Consider the following 19,321-nt stretch of genomic DNA (forward strand, 5'->3'; position numbering starts at 1 on the left):
GGTAATAAAATTTGCCTTAAACAAGCAGAGACAAAGAGGCCAGCCTCTAGACTTATCATTTCTGCAACTCTCTTTTAACCATTCTAATTCTGTCTCTAACTCTTATATTAAAGTCTGATCATATATATTTAATTCCATTCTTTAAAATTTCAGTAGACAACTTCAGTGCTAACCTACCACTGCCCTGTCAGAAAATCTTTGATGTCACAGCATAATAGCTCCTGAAAGAACAGCACTAATACTTAATGTAACATGAAACCAGGGCTCTGCAGTGGGGCTGTCTGCTGTCAGGAACAAACAAGTTCACTGCTGTTCCCCAGAAGTGACAAGGTTAGGACCTAACTGTACAACAAGCTTCACTACCAACAGAGATTTATTTTTATTAGAAACTAAGAATGTCACTTATTCTTTTAAATATGCCAATCTCTATTTTGAAAATAAAAAATAAACTATATTTTAATGTCAAACAATGCACGTGGCTCAATTTTTCCCAAAGCCTATAGAAGGTCTCCAGTGTTTTCGAAGAATTAACAGACCAAATGGAAATAGCTAAACTTACTACTAAGGATCAACTAATGCACTATTTTATTATTTCAGAAGTCACATCAAACATTTACATTTCAAAAACTTTTATAATATCCTTGGGTTGGAAGTGACTATAAAGACCTTTCTTAAGATATTATTACATGATACCAAAACGTCTGCTTACGGCTAGCCATTTCAAACCAAAAGATTCATCAACAGAAAAAGGAATCACTAAAATAGTAACTGTGCACAGTCAATAAAGGAATTCGTACCTTGATTTTTTTAACCTACTAACCAACTGAAAATACAACAATTAATTTCCAGACATGTATATAGCATCTATGAAGGAACCAAAATAAAACTATTTAATTACTAATTGACAAAAAAATCTCTTTTAATGTCATCTATTATGAAATATTGAGGCATATCTGTTCCTTTTTTGAATCCCTAAAGCAATATATTGTCTATAGTATTCACTTAACAAATTAACTTCCTGACCTCTCTGTTACTATTGTCTTGAATTGTTAATTTTCTTAATATTAATGTTGTTAAGATCTGTACAAAAAACATTATAAACTTTACTGGGAGACTTTTAAAAGAACTAAAATAAATGCAGAAATATAATGCATTCATGAGTTAGAAGATTCAATGTTATAAAGATATCACTTCCCTAAAAATTGACTCATTGATTAAATGCAAACTGAATAAAAAACCCGAACAGGTTTTATGGAATTTAACAAGTCAGTTCTAAATTTATATGTAAATACAAAGAGCCAAGAAGACCCAGGACACTCTTGAAAAATAAGAACCAAGTGGCAGAACCTACTTTGTAAGATAAGAAACTTATTATAGAGAAAATATAATTACGTCAGAGCATATGGGTACAAAAAAGATAAAGACATCAAAGGAACATAATATAGGACCCCAAAGTGGGTGCCTGCTTATCTGGGCATTTGATATATAACAAAGGTAGCCCTACAGAGAAATAAAAAAATGACGGATTTTAATAAATCATCTGATAGCTGGATACCCATAAGAGGAAGAAAACAATATCTCAAACAATATCTCAAAACAACTGCAAGTGAATTAAAGGCCAATGTGAAAGTCGTTGGAAATTATTTCCATGATCTCAGATAGGAAAGAATGTCTTAAACAACATAGGAAAAGCATTAACTAAAATGGAAAAGATCAATAAATATTCAACTATATTAAAATTAAGAATATCTGTTCATTAAAAAATCCCATAAAGAGAGCGAAAAGACAAGCCAGGAGTGGGGAAAGATATCTGCAACACATATAAATGACAACGCATAAATACACAGAATATGTAGAACAATCTAATAGAAAAATGGGCAAAAGACTTAACAGGTACTTCACAAAAGAAGAAATTTACCTGATCAAAAAACTCATTAAAATGTTTAATATCATTGGTAATCAGGAATGCAAATTAGAACCATGATGAGATAGTATTGTCTGCATACCCAACAGATTGGCAAAACTTTAAAATCTGACAACATCGACTATTGGCAAGGATGTCGAGCAATGGTAATGTTCGCAGACTACTGGTGAGCGTATAATCACTTTAGAAAAGAGTTTAGCATTATCGAGTAAAAATGCAGACAGGCACACCCTCTGACCCAACAATTCTATTCTTGTATATACAACCTAGAGAAACATGTACACATGTTCACCAAGATTGGATATATGTACAAAAAGGTTCACAGTGGCATTGTTCATAATAACCAGCAACTCAACTGGAAACAGTCCAAATGCTCAATGACAATAGAAAAGATAAATAAGCTCTGATACTCCCACAATGATAAGTAATTTAATGAACTAGGATTTCATGATGATACATGTTAAGCAAAAACTGCAACACATAAAAAATAGGTTCTGCATGGTTTATATAATGCATTAAAACAGGCAAAATCAAACTATATTGTTCAGAGATGCATCCATAGGTAGTAAAACTATAAAGAAAAGGAAGTGACTCACGTTAAATACAGAATGGTGGTTACTTCTGAAAGAGGGTGGGGGTAAGACTGGAAAGGGACACAAGTGGCTTCTGAGATAATATCAATATTATTTTTCTTTTTTTTAACTTGGATGTTGGTTACATGGAACTCACTCTATAATTATTCATTACAGAAACACACAACAGTATTTTATATACTTTACAGGTTTACATTTCAGTTTTAAAAAAGAACAAATCTACTTTACACAGAATTATTCTGAATAAAAATGAAATAATGTATGAGAAAAGCTCTCTGAAACAAACCACAAACTACTACAAATATACTCATTTTTTAAAGTTAGGTATGGACTGGAAACCCGCCCCCCACACACACACACACACACTCATAAACTAAGAAATAACATACATGGTATAAAATTCCCTACTTCAAAAGCATATGTTGTCACCTCAAAGTAGTAAGACGCATCTCCTGAAATATCATAAAATGTTGTTTAGCATTCATTTTTGGAGAGTCATTCCTTTGGATGAAAACATTATTCTTTCTTGAAATCAAAACACCTCTTGAGAAAATGTACTAAGCAGAACTAAAACTATACTGGATTGCTGAAGAAACGTCAATAAAAAGACTTGGGATTTTCAGATTTAGAATAAATACACTCTATTTCATGTCTCTACAACACTCCTATGCAAAAGGTCTATTCCCATTTTATAGCCTTTCCAAGATATTACTTATCAGAAAGCTATCTTTAAAAAACTAAGGGAAATTCTTTTTAAGTATGAATAACTAATGGAAATAATCTTTAAAAATGAATGCAAACAAAGAAAAGAAAGTAGGAAGGAGAGAGGGAGAGGGAGAAACTGAAGAAGCTAATTAATTTATTTTCACTAATTCTTAGTTTTAAAAACAGAATCTCATATTCCACCTTTAAATGTATACGCACAAATGCACATTATCTCACTTAAGTTAACAAGCAAAAACGGTATGACTAGAAAATTTTTAAAATATTTAACATTATTATTCTTTATAAAAACAACTTGTCTATTGGCTTCTCACAATATTACAATACACTTTCCTGATTTTCCTTCTTGCTATCAAAGTCTTTTGTGTTATGTATCTTCTAAAAGGACCATGTCTCAGCTAGCAGAAGAATTTCTGGGTCATACAGTAATTACATGTTTAACTTTTTGAGAAACTAAAGTGTTTTCTAAAGTGACTGCACCATTTTATGTTTCTACCAGCAATGTATAATGGTTCCAATATTTTCAAATCCTTGCCAATATTTGTTAGTTTCACATTTTTATAATCACAGCCATTCTAGTATGAGGAAGAAATATCTCATTGTGATTTTGATTTACATTTCTCTAATGACTAATGATCTTGAATACCTTTTTATGTGCTTATTGGCCTTTATAAATCTTATTTGAAAAACAGCAGTATAAATCCTTTGCTCTTTTTTAAAAAATTGGTTATTGGGGCTCCTGAGTTGCTCAGTCATTGAGCATCCAACTCTTGATTTCAGCTCAGGTCATGATCTCAGTGTCGTGAGAGCGAGCCTCACATCAGATTCCACACTGAGATACTTTCTCCCACTATGCTCCCTTCTCCCTGCTGGTGTGTTCACACACTCACACACTCTCTCTCTCTCTCTCTCAAATAAATAAATAAATAAAATCTTTTAAAAATTTGGCTACTTGTCTTTTTATTGTTGAGTTGTGAAAGTTCTTTATATATTCTGGATACAAGCCTCTTGTCAATTTAATATTTGCAAATATTTTCACCCATTCTATAAGCTATCTTTTTACTTTCTTGATGGTTTCTTTGGAAAGACAAAAGTTTTTAATTTTGATGTAGTCTAATTTACCTTTTTGTCACTAATGCTTTTGATGTCATGTCTAAGAAATAATTGCCTAATCCAAGGTCATTGGATTTACTCCTTCCTATCTTTTCTTCTAAGAGTTCTATAACCTTATCCCATATTTAAGTCTCTGATTCATCTTGAATTCATTTTTTAATTGAGGTATGAGGTATGGTATGAGGCAGGGCTCCAACTTCATTCTTTTGCATACGGATATCCAGTTGTCCCAGCACAATTTGTTGAATCTCATGACCCACCCCAAACCTGCAACATTCAAATCTGATTTTTAATAAGATCCCCAGGTGACTTGTATGCTTAGTAAAATTTAAGAAGCACTTCTTCTCTAATTGATAAAATGTATAAATTTCTAGAATTGTTAAAAAAATTCCCAACAGAATCTCTATTAATGAGCAAGATCTATTCCAGTAATATATCCTTTCTATGAAGTTAATTTTACCAGGACAAGATTGTAGAACTTATAACTGGCCACCTACAGGACAAGAGGTAATCATTAAGACCAAACATGGGTTCACAAAGAACAGGTCCTGTCATATTAACCTCTCTTGCTTCTTTGTCTGAAGTACTTTATTACTTGATGAGTAATGCATTAGAAATAATTTATCTGAATTTCAACAAGCCATTTGACAAATGGTCTCAAGTATCCCTGCTATATATACTGTAAGTTTGTTACTATAGGACACAGTTTTAACCACCCTTTAAATTTCTAGCATCTATCTGGCATATAGAAAATACTTAATTTGTTTAATTTTATTTAATTAATTAAGCCTTCTGGATATACAAATAAATGTGGGCTAACTGCTGGCATGCTCAACGAAGTTTTTAATAATTAATATGTTAAGAATCAGGATCTAAAGGGATCTTAAAAATTAAAAACATAAAGAATAAGGAAGAGAGTATAATGACAGTAATGGAAAAAATAAGAGAACATCATGTCAACTTTATGCCAATATATTTTTAAAATTTAGAGAAAAATAGATGATTTTCTGTAAAATATAAATTTACCAAAACTGACTCAGGAAAGGACAAAAAATATGAACAGACCAATAAAATACTGTTAAATATCTATTTCTTTGAAAGGTGTGAAGTTTGGATGGAACTAGAGGGTATTATGCTAAATGAGAAGAGTTAATCAGAGAAAGACAATTATCCCGTGATCTCACTCATATGTGGAAGGGGGAAAACAGAGGAATATAGGGGAAGGGAGGGAAAACTTAAAAAAAAAAAAAAAAAGATGAAATCAGAGAAGGAGACAAACCATAAGAGATTCTTAATCCTAGGAAACAAACTGAGGGTTGTTGGGGGGCTGTTGGTAGATAGGGTAATCGGGTGACAGGCATTAAGGAGGGCAGTGATATAATGCGCAGTGGGTGTTATATAAAACTGATGAATCGCTGAACTTTACCTCTGAAACTAATAATAGACTATATGTTACTTAACTAAATTTAAATTTAAAAAAATAAATAAAAGTGTGAGGATCAAATGACTTTAGAGAGAAGTGTAAACTTTTAGAGAACTATCAATTCCTGTGCTATACAATAGACAAAAATAGCAGTAAACAATAGATGATTCCTATGTTTTCAGAACATAGACTAGGATGGAAAGCTTCCAATTCATTTTATGAAGCTGGCATGACCCATACTACCAAAATTCTATAAAGATAGCACCAAAATTAATTATACATATTTTATACATGTTTATATGCAAATATAAAATATACATATCAGGAATACAAGGATAGTTAAGCACAAGAAAATCTATCAACATGTTTTACAGAATATTAACAAGAATTAAAAATAAAAAAATTATTTTGTCAATAAATGCCAAAAAAATACTCGATGAAATGTTTAAATATTCTAAACCAAAAAATCCTAATAAGGAAAGATCAAATGAATCTAACCAGAGTAAACCTACCTGGAGTAAATGCAAACTCCTGCACTTAGCTCCAAAACAAAACAAAACCTCAGCAGCTCAAGTATAGGATGGATGAGACATGGTAACTAAAAAGCTTGTGAGTTCTAGTTGGCAGTAAGATTTCTGAGTCAACAGTGTGATATGGCTTCCACAAAAACTTAGGCTCCATTAATAAAATAATACTATCGAGAACAACAGAAATAATAATTCTACAGTATAATGTAGTGGTTATACTCGGATTCAAATCCCAACCATCATTATTATTAAAAATCACCTTAAGAAAATTTCTTAATTCCTGAGTCTCAGTTTCCTCACCCATAAATTGGAAATAATACATGCCTCACAGGGTTAAGGTTAAGACTTCAATGAGATAACACTGTACATAATATTGTTCAATATATAAAACAAAATTTTAAGCAAGTTGCCCAGACATTCTTTCATTCACTAATACGTACTGAGTGCTATTAGGTTCTGGGCATTGCTTTAGTCACTAAAAATTAAACAACAAACAAAGGGACAAAATTCCTATCCATGTGGAGCCTATATTTCGGTGGAGAGGAAGAACTTCTCTATCGTTGCTCCCCCAGCATGGCCTGAATGATCACATACGATTTTACACCATAAAAAGAATGATAAAAACACCCTTTTGAGTCTGAGGTTCCATAAGGAAAAGACGGTGAGTCTATGATTTGAGGTATAAATACTATAGGAATACATAGAAATGCATTCCCAAATTCTAATCTACCCAAAAGCTTATAACAACTACCATACCACTGCCATCTCCTCCAGCAACATCACCATGGTATTGATGCCTTTAGGCAACCCTTTTAATTTCACAGCTGCCCTCTTAGATACTGCACGTCATCTATCCCTTTAAATACTGAACTAATGGATGCCTGCACTGTCTTTCTCCACTGGTGCCCTCCTCATCACGGAAACATCATGAAGTCATTAGTAAAAGAGCTTAGCTTTTACCATCAGACAAATCTGGGTTCAAATCCTATCTCTAACATAGCCAATCTGCTGCTTCCACTAGGAACTTTCTGGACCTGGAGGTCAAACGGGCAATCCATGACCCATTCCTGGAGGATGCCTTCCGGGTCCACAGGACACAGAAACCTGCACCAAAAAAGCTTTGATGGCAACTCCACCCCAATCTCAGCCAGCTGTCTCTACTTGTAACTTTCTAGGACTTAAAGATTAGGTCTGTAATCAGTGACCAAGCCAAGTCGCACCTGGGTCCTCCCTGGAGGATGCCTCCTGGGTCAAGCTCCCTATCTGTTACCTGCTACCTCTTTAAGCTCACCATTGCTTCTTTGGTTATTGTCACAAATTTGGCCCTGAGACAACTCACACCCAAACTCATTCTATACCTAAATTACCTCATGTCCACAAATTATGAAATTCAAAAATGAAGATACTGGCCTTACAATAAAGGACTGTTCATTCCAACTGATTTGTTGATTTGCAGCTGAAGAGATTCTCAAAGTACCTGTTACTATAAAACAGTATTCCCTCTCAACAGTACTGTAGAGTCACTGTGTTGGGGAAATGGCACATCACATCCTAGTAGTATTCATTTTTACCCCTTCAATGAAGTATTTTTAATATTGTTCGCTTTGGGCCAGATTCTCCTTTTAAAAGCATTCACTTTAATGATATATAATGCTTACACGGCACCCACCACGTGCCAAGCATTGTTCAAAGTACTTATATTTACTCACTTATACCTAAAACAACACTGAGAAGTGGGTACTATTTTACAGATTAAAGTAGATTAAAGTAACGGGCCCATGTTCACACTGCTAGAAAGTGGTGGAATATGCTCTTAGCCACAATGTTTCAAGCTCATTCCACCCCCAAACTGATTCTCCAGCACTGTACAAGTAAGAGAAATAAAGTTAGAGTCAGCAAAGGATTTCTACTGTTCAGAATGCTTGACAAAGAAAACTAAGAACAGATTTTAAAAACACAATCTTAAATGTGGGAGAGAAGGCAGGACAACAATAAAAATTCAAAGGAAGGAAATTGTTTTAAATTTGGGGGATAGGAGGAAATTCAGGAAATTCAAAGCACTAGTATTTTTCAATATTATTTTGCCCTAAAATTGACATCGAGGCAACCCATGCATCTGTCTTAAGGCTGAAATCATTAAGTGCTTAAAAAAGAATTTAAGTATCTGTATCTAAAAAATTTAAATAGATCCAGTTCTTGCCTGATGGCTGCTCACTGTCTACTACAATATATAAAACACCAACTGAGAGATAATTGGCCTCACTGGCGTCCCTTTACATTGCTAGAACAGACAGAAAGAAACACATCAACTCACAACAAAACTTAACATGTAATGGAAAGTGGGGAAAGTTTTAAAAAAATAAAAAGTAGAGAAAACAAGTGTTTCTAAGTCCAAAGAAAGATCTATTGCTTCATACAATAAAGGTGGTATTCCTAAAAGCCAAGAGCCACTCATCAGTGACCTTCATAGACCTTACTTATACCACACAGTGCTCTCTCCCTTAGCAGTAACAGAACCTTGTAAGCCAAACAACACAAAAGATAATAGGTCATCAAATGGAAATAAACCATCTAACTGGTCCAAAGGAAAGAGTATTGGGAATTGCTGTATGTGAATGTGAAGCTGACTGAAATACAGGAAGTCCTCACTTTGCACTAGACTGTGTTAACCAAAACTAGTGTATTTGGGAGCTAGGTCCTCACTTTGCAAGGTTTTATAGTAACTAAGATCAAACCATGACATCTGAACTATGTAAGAATGAGATTAGAACTATGCAGAGAGGATACAGTTCTGATACAACAGAAGTTTTCATTAACACCGGCCATGAAAAGCAAGGATGGCTTTAATAACTGAACCTACTGAAATTCAACATCACATAATAATATGTTCAGCTCCTGATTATCCTGGTTATCCAAGCTCCTGATTATCTAGTTTGTAGCTTATCTGTGGGAAATCTCATGACTTACTTGCCTCTTATAGGCAGCTCTATTACAGCAGAAATACTATGGGACTTCAAGCCAGGACATCTGGGTTTAGATTATGTTTCTACCACTTAATAGCTATGTGACCTTGGGCAAGTCCTTTTCTCTCTCCAACACTTACTTTTTCTGAGTATAAAATAAGGATAGTTACATCTACCTCCTAGAGTTGTGCAAATGAAGTAATAAAATAATAATCACTAATATTTAATGAGAGCTTACAACAAACCAGGCACTCTTCCAAGTGTGTTTTATATATTAAACTTCTCAGGGGATCCCTGGGTGGCTCAGTGGCTTAGCACCTGCCTTCAGCCCACGGCGTGATCCTGGAGTCCCGGGATCAGGTCCCACATCAGGCTCCCTGAGTGGAGCCTGCTTCCCCTTCTGCCTATGTCTCTGCCTCTCTCTCTCTCTCTCTCTCTCTCTCTCTCTCTCATGAATAAATAAATAAAATCTTTAAAAAAAAAAAGGAAAGAAAGAAACCTCTCAAAAACTATGATACAGGTTATTATCTCTATCTTATGAAAGCATCCAAAAATGTCTGACATATGGCAACTGCCCAATATATGTTTGGTGATATGCATCTATTTCATTACTCAATATTGCCTCTATCCATGGCAGTGAATAGGTACTAAAGAGGAAATGGGAAAATCTGAAATCTGTTTATGTATTAGATGCTTCAAAAAACTGTTTGAAGAGGATAATTCAATTCTTACTGAAAATTGAGGGGAAGGGTATTATTATTCCTAGAATTTCCTTTATCCTTCTCCTCTTGAGTGCTAGTTGTACTCTAAGATTCTGGAAGAGGTTAACTAACAGACTTCAAAGACAGCCAACTCCGTTGGTGACAGAAACCATATTCAAAAAACCTGGCACTGGCCACTGCTGCCAGCCTCTCCAAACACATGCAATGAATTGATGGCTGTGTCCCAATGCCCTGCCTATCTCATCCAGCCCAACCTCCTTCACAGACACAACCCTTCAGATGCTAACACTTCCTTCCTGAAGTTCTTATTAGCCATTTTAGGTTAGAAAGCAAGGGCACTGTCTAGGATCACACTATGGAAATGCACTCTATCAAATTGTCTGGGAAAGTGAAGGGAAGCTAAAAATATTACAATTTTTGCTCATGTGTCCACAAGCATAAATTCATTTATTCTGTTAAATTCTTAGCCATTTGTCACTTTAGAAGGCAGAGTAGACATGATACCTTGAGACTGACTTACAGAACAGAGAATTTCATTGCAAGTTCTTTGTGGAGACGCAGCACAGAGTTCTATCCCAGAACAGTATAAACAGGATGTCAGAGCTGAAACCTCTTTGGAGATCATCAAACTTCTCATTCTACCCATAAAGAAACTAATTCCTAGAAAGAAGTCTATTAGCCAAAGTCACCCAAAGTTTATTGGCAGAGCTGAACCTCCCAAACTGGGTTACTATTACACCACGCTGCCCAACAAGTATATCAAGGGAGAAAGGAAAAAGAGAAAAATGAGAGAGTCAAAAAGACCATGCTAGCCTGTAACCATGTCTTATTCCTGCCCTTCTCACCTTCCCCATCTTCTGCTCTAATTGTATCTAAATCCAAGGAAGGCTGAGTAAGGAAGCAACAGAGGGCCTCAGCATTCAGGGAAATAGTGATCCTCCAGCAACTTAACTATGGAATCTTGCTGACCCCTTTATGTTAACAAACTGTTTTGCCTTGAAGAATAAAAAATGGCTTACATCAAGATATGGGGGAAAAAAAGATATGGAAAGACCCCAGATGTCCATAAACAGATGAATGGATAAAAAGATGGGAGATACACACACACACACAGACACACACACACACACACACACACACTATGGACCATTACTCAGCCAACAAAAAGAATGAAATCTTACCATTTGCAGTGATGCAGATGGAACTAGGCAGTATTATGCTAAGGGAAATAAGTCAGTCAGAGAAAGATAAATATCATATGATGTCACTCGTATGTGGAATTTAAGAAACCAAACAGATGAACATAAGGAAAGGAAAAATAAGATGAAAACAGAGAGGGAGGCAAACCACAAGAGACTCCTAACTATAGGAAACAAACTGAGGGGGTTGTTGGAGGTGAGGGGTAACTGGGTGATGGGCATCAAGGAGGGTACTTCAAGTAATAAGCACTGAGTGTTATATGCAACGATGGATCACTAAATTCTACCTGTGAAACTAATCATACAGTATGTTAATTAAATTGAATTTAAATAAACTTTTTAAAAAGATGGTTTAAAGTCTGCTCCCTCTCTCATACTAGAGTGCTGTGAGAATGCCACGCTACTGTTTTCTGAACCTCAGTGCTGATAAATCTGTAGCCCCGCTCCCTGTCTTAGGTTTTCAGTGGTTGGCTACATTCTTCACAGGGATCTGTCCCAGGAGAGTGTTCTTTGGAAACTATGTTTTTCCTCTTTGACTCATCATACCCATACCTGTCTCTCCCATTTACTTTTCTATTTCTATTGTCCAAAGTGAGCTCACACATCCCAAGAGTATCCTATAAATACACTGATGTATATATACTTATTTTAAAGGTAAGAAAAATTAATCCTTACTTAAATTTAACAAATTAACACCTGGGTTTATATGTCAAACATTAATGTGTCACGTCCCATACCAGAGGAAAGAGAGGAAAGCGATGATGGATAATAATACCTAGTTTTTAACTAAACCGTAAACAAATGCTCAAGCTGTTTAAAATGATACTCCCAGAGAATACAGTTTGAAGATAATATTAATAATATAGGCCTTCATGACATTAACTAAGGCTAAACTAGTACTTGTACTGCAGGAGCAGCCCTTTGGTGGCCACATTACAGGATATCTAGTATCACCAACAGTGTACCTTATCCTGTTGTACTTTGACATATTAAATAATAAGAATATGAAGCTATTACAATCAGTAAGACATTTTGAAACTAAGCATATAGATATAAATTTTTGTAATGCCTACAATTTTTCCAGCAATGTTTAAAATCATGCAATTCTCAATCTTATATCTTACAACATTTCATGAAACTTAATGTTAAATGCTTAGAAACCTCTTCTGAATTTCCTTAATTAAAAAAGACAAAAAGCTACACTATTAGAAAAGCGCATGTTGCTCTGCTACTAGTAAAATGGCTAAAATGATACACAGAAAACAAAATGGCAACAAATTTAAATAAACTCCCTTGCTAAAAAATTAGAGCTCTCACAGTGCACAGCTCTGAGTAACAATTTACCTAGAATGATATGTGAATTACATCCTCTGGGATTGTGCCACAGTATTGGAAGTTGCATAGAAAACATGGCTGAATATCTGAAAAAAAAACTCACATGTGTAGGATGCCTCTTTTTCAGATAAATGAATGTATATATTTTTAACATGCCTCAGTTTGCCATATTTGATAGGCAAAGTGCTACATTTGAGTGAGCCACTATAATAAGTACCAAAGAAGACATAATCTCAACAATGTTACTTTTCTAACTAAAAATAATTTTTAGAGGAAACTGGCTAAGTGTAACCACTGGTGGAATGGTTACCCTAGCTGGACTAAAGGGGGGGGGGAAAACAGACATAAAATGACAGAGAGGGCACCACGGACTTCACTAAATACGTCGCTCATAGCCAGGCAATGGGGACACAATGTTGAAGCCAAGTACTGTAATGATGATGCAATTACTTTTTTAAACAGACCTGTAAAACATCGTATAATCTTTACAATGCTTTGAAATGAGATGGGAAGTAGTAACCATGTGGATTGCTTGCACCACCCAGATGTTCCACAGCTTATTTGATCGCACAGTTTCCAAACTTAAGGATTAGGAACAACAAAAAGAAAAAAACCTAGTGTACGTACAGGAGGCAAGTAGATGTTAAGTGTGTGTTACAAAGTAGCTAACTAGCTAGCTAACTAGGTACTTACATACATACAAACCATCCAAAAAAATTTAATCTGTCTTCAAAGTAAAGGTGAGATTTTATCAAATGAGAAAGTAAATGCTTTTCAAAACAGATTTGTGCTATGAAAAAGTATTTTGAAAACATATGTTTGGAAACGATTCCATCATAGTGTGATTTTGTTACCAAAAATTCTATGTCTATCATCTACAAAAACTCTCATCTGTTTTCAATTTAAAATTGGCAACAGAATATTCTAACCTGTTTAATGGTGTTCCAAAGAGTTTCAATGGGTTTTGAGTCTATTTATTAAAAATATTAAAATGCTATATCTTCAACTTCATTGCCAGAAACAACTGATTGCCATCAGGGAAGATTTTAACAAATTTTTGCATATTTTGTGAATAGGATTAACAAATTAGTACACAATTTAGCAAGTGCAAATAATGATGTACTTCTTCCATTTGGATCTATTTTTCTTTTTGAGGTATAATTTTCAGCTATGGCAGCATTAAAACCATGTAGCAAAGTAAACTGAACTTAGAACCAAGCTTATAAATTATTTCATCACAAAGTGTTAAACTAACTTTTAAAAATAACAAAGCATGTTAAATTACAGAGTTTGGGAAAACCACAGTTAGTTTTAAAATATTATTTATTTTATCTATATATCTTTCTTTATAATATCAATTTATGATTATTTTATAGGATATATTAGCACACTAGCACACATATATAATTTTAAATAAATATGCACATGCACTAGGATGCACGCTCATAAACATTTTGCTGATGATCTGTTCTATCCAAAAAGTTTGAAGACTCTTCAATTCTATCCTGTTACAGAATTCTATTATAGTTAGAAGTTCTCCCTAAATAAGCCTTAAAATGATCTTGCCAGAGGAATTCTTCCAGCTTCAACCCTACCAACAATACTCTCAAGTTACCCTTGGGCAACCACCTAATATCTCTATTTCCTTCTCTCTTTAAACATCCTAAATTTTGCTCCTTTCACCTCGGCCACTGAAAATGCTACATTCACTCTAATCAATCAGGGAAGATATTCAAACAAACATTATATAAATAATCCAACATATTTACTTTTAAGATGCACTAGCAATATACATATTTAAACTTATTTAATGGATGCCATGAAACAATTTAGGATGATCAAATCATTTAATGCCCCCTTACTAAATTTACTAAAATTATATTTGTGTTTTTAAATTCTATCAGATGTAAATTGTATTAAATAAGCAAAATTAGAGAATATATAATCATAGCCTAAATAAAATTTAAAGGACATTGATTCATATGTCCTATTTATTTGGCATATTAATAATAGAAACTACTGTACATGCACATCAGAAAGAAGAATAAAATAACCCAACGATGTAAGAGTGGTGCTAAGAAAATTCAGAAGATAAAATTAGCATACAATATAAAGGGGTATACTTTTCCATATACTTTATTCAAATAGCTCTTGGTAACTTTAATGAGTCTTCTTTGTGAACATAACGAAGAAATTAAACACAAAACTACACAACTAAGACATGGCTAATTATGATGACCTATGAAAAAGGTCCCAAGCTGTCTTAATTGAAAGTTGAGCTATTTTTCATTCTTTCCCCACCATGCCATAAAGAAGAATTAAGTGCCCAAATTCACAAGTCCCACCTTAACTTAGGCTGTTACATATATTTGCCTCAGAGAAAATAAGCCTCTTACAAAATGCTATACAATTTAAATTCAGTGTACATGACCATGACCCTACTTTAGCATACCTATAAATCACATAAACCTATACAAAAGTACAAGTGAAGGTCTTCTCTGGAACTGTTGTCTGCAAAAGTTTAAAGAGTCTAACCCATGAAAAGCTGAAATTTTCTTCTAATAATGTCTTAGAATATTATATTAAAAATAAAAATTAAATATTATAATTTTAGTTGTTACAATATTGAAATTCTTCTTTAAACTTCAGTATATCTATTTTCAATTCAATCTTTATAGTGGGAAAGAACAACAGCTAAGACATTTTTTAAAAGTCCAATTTTCCTCCAATGTATATTTGGATCTTCAGACTCCAGAGTAATAAATGTTCCTGAGATTCAGCTAAACTACTTTGCTGCATTCCAAGTTAGTTAAGCTTTGTTCAGTTGTTGTATGATTTCAATTTTCATTTTCTTTTTTTTGGTGGGGGGGGGAGGTTGCTTCTTATTAAAGAACTCAATTGAAAGTTCCAAAGGAAAGTTCTTTTAAGACTCATAACCAATTTAATATAACTAACGAGATGTTTTTAAACTGTTCTATAGAATTTTTGTATCCTTTTTTTTTTTCCTGCTTAGCCTCTGAGCCTTTCTTTCTAATGGAGAGATTTCATATTATTCATGTCATGGTCAACACTGCAAGTGTCCAGTATGCCAAAGCCCCAGTAAGGAAGATAATGAGTCAGGTGATTAGAAACCAGAGCCATAACTTCTCCAGCCTATGTGACCATCAAGTCCTTTTTAGAAGTTGCAAAAATCTCAATAGGTGTGTTTGATTTGAAGAAACAAGTTATAAAACACGAGAAAACTTCCAAGCCAAAAACAGCAAAGAAGTCTTGTGGGCTCAGAGAAAAGGTATTCAAAAAGTCATAAGAAAACATAAGATCCCAGATTACAAAACTGAAGAAAGTGGATTTAGCATCCCTATTTGAGAGTAGTCAAAAGTAGAGAAGGACAGTTGCTGTTATTCTTGCTACTGTTCATTATCATCATTGTGAAATAATTTCTATTTCCTCCAAAAATTTTGAATCACTCTGAAGATTATTTTATGTTCATATTATCCCTCAATAAAAAAGAAGTTAGGAAAATGCCAACTCTCTAGTTAGAAAAACTTAATGACAAATGTGAGGCCTAAAGACCTATAACAAAATAAAGGAAACTCAGAAACAACACACAGATCTAAGAATTTCCAGATATTGGCCTTTCTCTAAGATCATGCTTGCCAGTTGAAAAAAGTTTTTTTTTTTATAGCTAAGATATGAGATTTTAACTCACTGTACTGACCATCCAGTCATATATTAATAAGTCACTTACTTTAATTTTAATACTTATTTAATGTATTTAAAGAAAAGCAGTAATCTGAAAATTCTCCCCCATACCTTAAAAATGTACTCATAATGACCCTGACCACAAAACTGAGCTAAGAAAGAGAAGTGTATCAGTTAAGCTGCTGGCCTATGGCTACATCACATTCATGATCAGAGATGGCCTTTCTAGGAGTCATAAAGATATAATTATGAGACCTTTCGGTGTCAGAACTAAAAAGTAGTAATGGTATCAAGTGTTTCCCACATGTCCAATGCTCCTCAGGATGTTACCTCAAATAAACTATCCTTAAACATTCTTTAATTCACAGCTCAAAGGCCGCCTCCTACTAGAAGCTTTCCTTTCCTTACATAGGTACTTTTGCTCTTATACCTATCTCCATTAAAACAACCAGCACACTGCATAGAATTACCTATATTCATACCTCTTCATTGCATTTTTCATCTTTTTTTTTTTTTGCATTTTTCATCTTTAAAATCATGTAATCAAGTGGCTCCCATCTCTTCCCAGCCAAGGATCCTTTCATTAATCCTCCCTCATGAACCCCATATTTTGAGAGAGAGTTGCCTTATAAAACTAGCCACAATTACTACTAAATCATTTTCTCATTTTTACTAATTGGAATATATAACTGATATTTAAAGCTTCTGATCAGCAAAATATTATTCATTTATACATTGGTATATGGGAAATGCAGCACTGGTTTGGCTCTGGAAATAAGTATGAAGATAAAATAAATGAACATTGACATTATATAGAAGAGACTGGGGGAAGGAAAAAAAAAAAAAAAGAGGGCCAAAAAAGCCAGTCCTGATTCATGACATACAAGCTTTGTTTGTAGTGAATAATACCCTGAAGCAAAACCCAATTGAAACATTTATTCATATCAAGTAGGAAGTTAGACAGTATGACTGGTAAGGTTATCTACTCAGCATAACTTTTATTGAATGAGGCAATGAATCTGAAAGCACTTTGAAAATGGCGTTCTACAAAATGTAAGAGAATTAAAAATTAGCCTTTTCATGCCAAGTTCTATTGATCACATAATTATTGTCAAGTAACCCTGATTCCATTGTCCAGAACTGTTCTATGAACTTCTATGTACAGTCTCTCCAAACTGAAATTCCCAACAACCCTATCATCTGATGAATTCTATCACAATCCCCATTTTAAAAATTAGGAAATCAAGTCTTAAAGAGGTTGCATAACTTATCCAAGGTCATTAAATTAGTTTAGGAAATAAGATTCCAAAGGAAAGATTCAAGAAATAAAAATTCAAAGTTTAATTTTTATTTTCTCACATGCAGGTCTATCATTCAAATGAAGAATACATGTTTCCATTTTTTTTCTTTAAATGAAACCAAAAGAAAGCAGATTAAGATGTGTATATTTGATACAAAGAACTTTCTGGTGTTAATCACTGAAATATACATAAACTGAGATGCCTAGGTGGCTCAGTGGTTGAGTGTCTGCCTTTGGCTCAGGGCGTGATCCCATTTTGGGATCGAGTCCCACACCGAGCTCCCTGTGAGGATCCTGCTTCTCCCTCTGCCTATGTCTTTGCCTCTCTCTGTGTCTCTCATGAGTAAATAAATAAAATTTCTAAGATATATATATATAGATATATAGATATCAAGAAGATCATAAAATCTCATTCTTTGCAGGTGTTCAAAATAGTTTCCTAACTGATTAGAATGGAGAAGGGGTGATCGAAACACCCTTGGAGGATGCAGGATGACAGATGAAATGACCTTTCAAAATCCCTTACAGGCCTTAGAATTGGAATTTTCTCAAATTCGAGAGCCGGACATCCAATCTTTGCATTTATCCCAAGTCTGCCAGACTACTAATGAATTCTCTTTTCTAGGAAATAAAGGAAGGAACACATATCATCACATTTCATGTAAGAGTAAAAGAAACAGACTATGTAATTCTCCAAAGATTTCATAGTAAGTACACAGGGAAGCTGAAATGGGAAGCCAGATCTGTATAATGATAAGCACAGTACCACTTCAATAATAATACCACTTCAACAGGTATTAAATATTCATGTTATACCTAGCCCTGAGCTTAGTGGTTTACATTCATTTATCTCATTTAAACCTCACAATAATCCTATGACGTATATATTTTTATTACTCCCATTTTAGAGATGAAGAAATGGAGAGTTAGGGATTACATCAAGTATATATTGGGGGTAGAGGGGGCGGCTGACTTCTAAATAGAAGGTTCAATGCCCATGAAGATAGCTGGAGATTATTTCTGAGAAAATAACAACATTGCTGCCCTTCGATATTCTTTCCCAAGAAAGAATGATGGATTATTCTCTCCTAGTTAGGAGCATTCTTCTCCAGTTCTACCAATGACCTGCTTAGCACCATGACAACTGCAGCTAAGTTTCCCCACCTACCAAATATCAAAAATCTTCAATAGAAAGGAAAATCCTTAAAAAAAAAAAAAAAATACTTGTGACTTCAAAAATGCCCTTCAGGGTGCCTAGGACTTAGTAAGTGCTCAATCATGTTACCCAATGATCTGTTTCTAAAGTATGAAAGGAAATATTTGCAACCATGTCTCCGAATGAGTTCCATTTGAAATCTATGCTCCTTATTTAAAGAAAAAAAAAAAAAAACCTGTTACATTTTCTTTTTTCCACATATTGTACTTGTGTAGTCGTGGAAAGTAAAGCATCTTTAATTTTCTTTGTCTACTTTTAAAGAACTACTTTTCAAAGAAGAGAAGAGATTGTGCTCAGTGAAGTCAAAATCACAAATAGCACTAAAGTCCCTTTTTGCATTTGAATGGATATATTAAAGATAGACAATTCAATTCATCTCTTTAAGATGACTAGAAACAACAAATTATTGAAGGCAGTAGGGATAATAGATCATGTAAAGGGTTATCTTGTGAGATTTCTAGAGAAGAAAGATCAAGGGGATAACTTGATATGAGAGAATATAGAATATTTGCATAGATGCTAATATGCATATCACATAACGTGCTTTGAATTTACCTTATATTTACTAAGCTTATTTATAC

At 34.1% G+C, this 19,321-nt stretch overlaps 1 protein-coding gene and 1 long non-coding RNA gene across 15 annotated transcripts in view; one reads left to right on the top strand and one right to left on the bottom strand.

Moving 5' to 3' along the window:
* Nucleotides 1-8,059, top strand: part of LOC112667685 (uncharacterized) — a 103,154-nt gene extending 95,095 nt beyond the window's left edge. Inside the window, exon 5 of one of the 3 annotated variants that reach the window (XR_007404754.1) lies at nt 7,325-8,053. This is a non-coding gene — a long non-coding RNA (uncharacterized LOC112667685). Of the gene's footprint in view, nt 1-7,324 lie in introns of all 3 variants that reach the window. The other 2 variants (XR_007404755.1, XR_003141244.3) reach the window with 2 other exon arrangements.
* Nucleotides 1-19,321, bottom strand: part of SOX6 (SRY-box transcription factor 6) — a 665,863-nt gene that overhangs the window by 556,207 nt on the left and 90,335 nt on the right. The gene's annotated exons all lie outside the window — the stretch shown is intronic.

This window comes from Canis lupus, chromosome 21 (genome assembly GCF_003254725.2).
Source record: "Canis lupus dingo isolate Sandy chromosome 21, ASM325472v2, whole genome shotgun sequence".
NCBI classification, from domain to species: domain Eukaryota; kingdom Metazoa; phylum Chordata; class Mammalia; order Carnivora; family Canidae; genus Canis; species Canis lupus.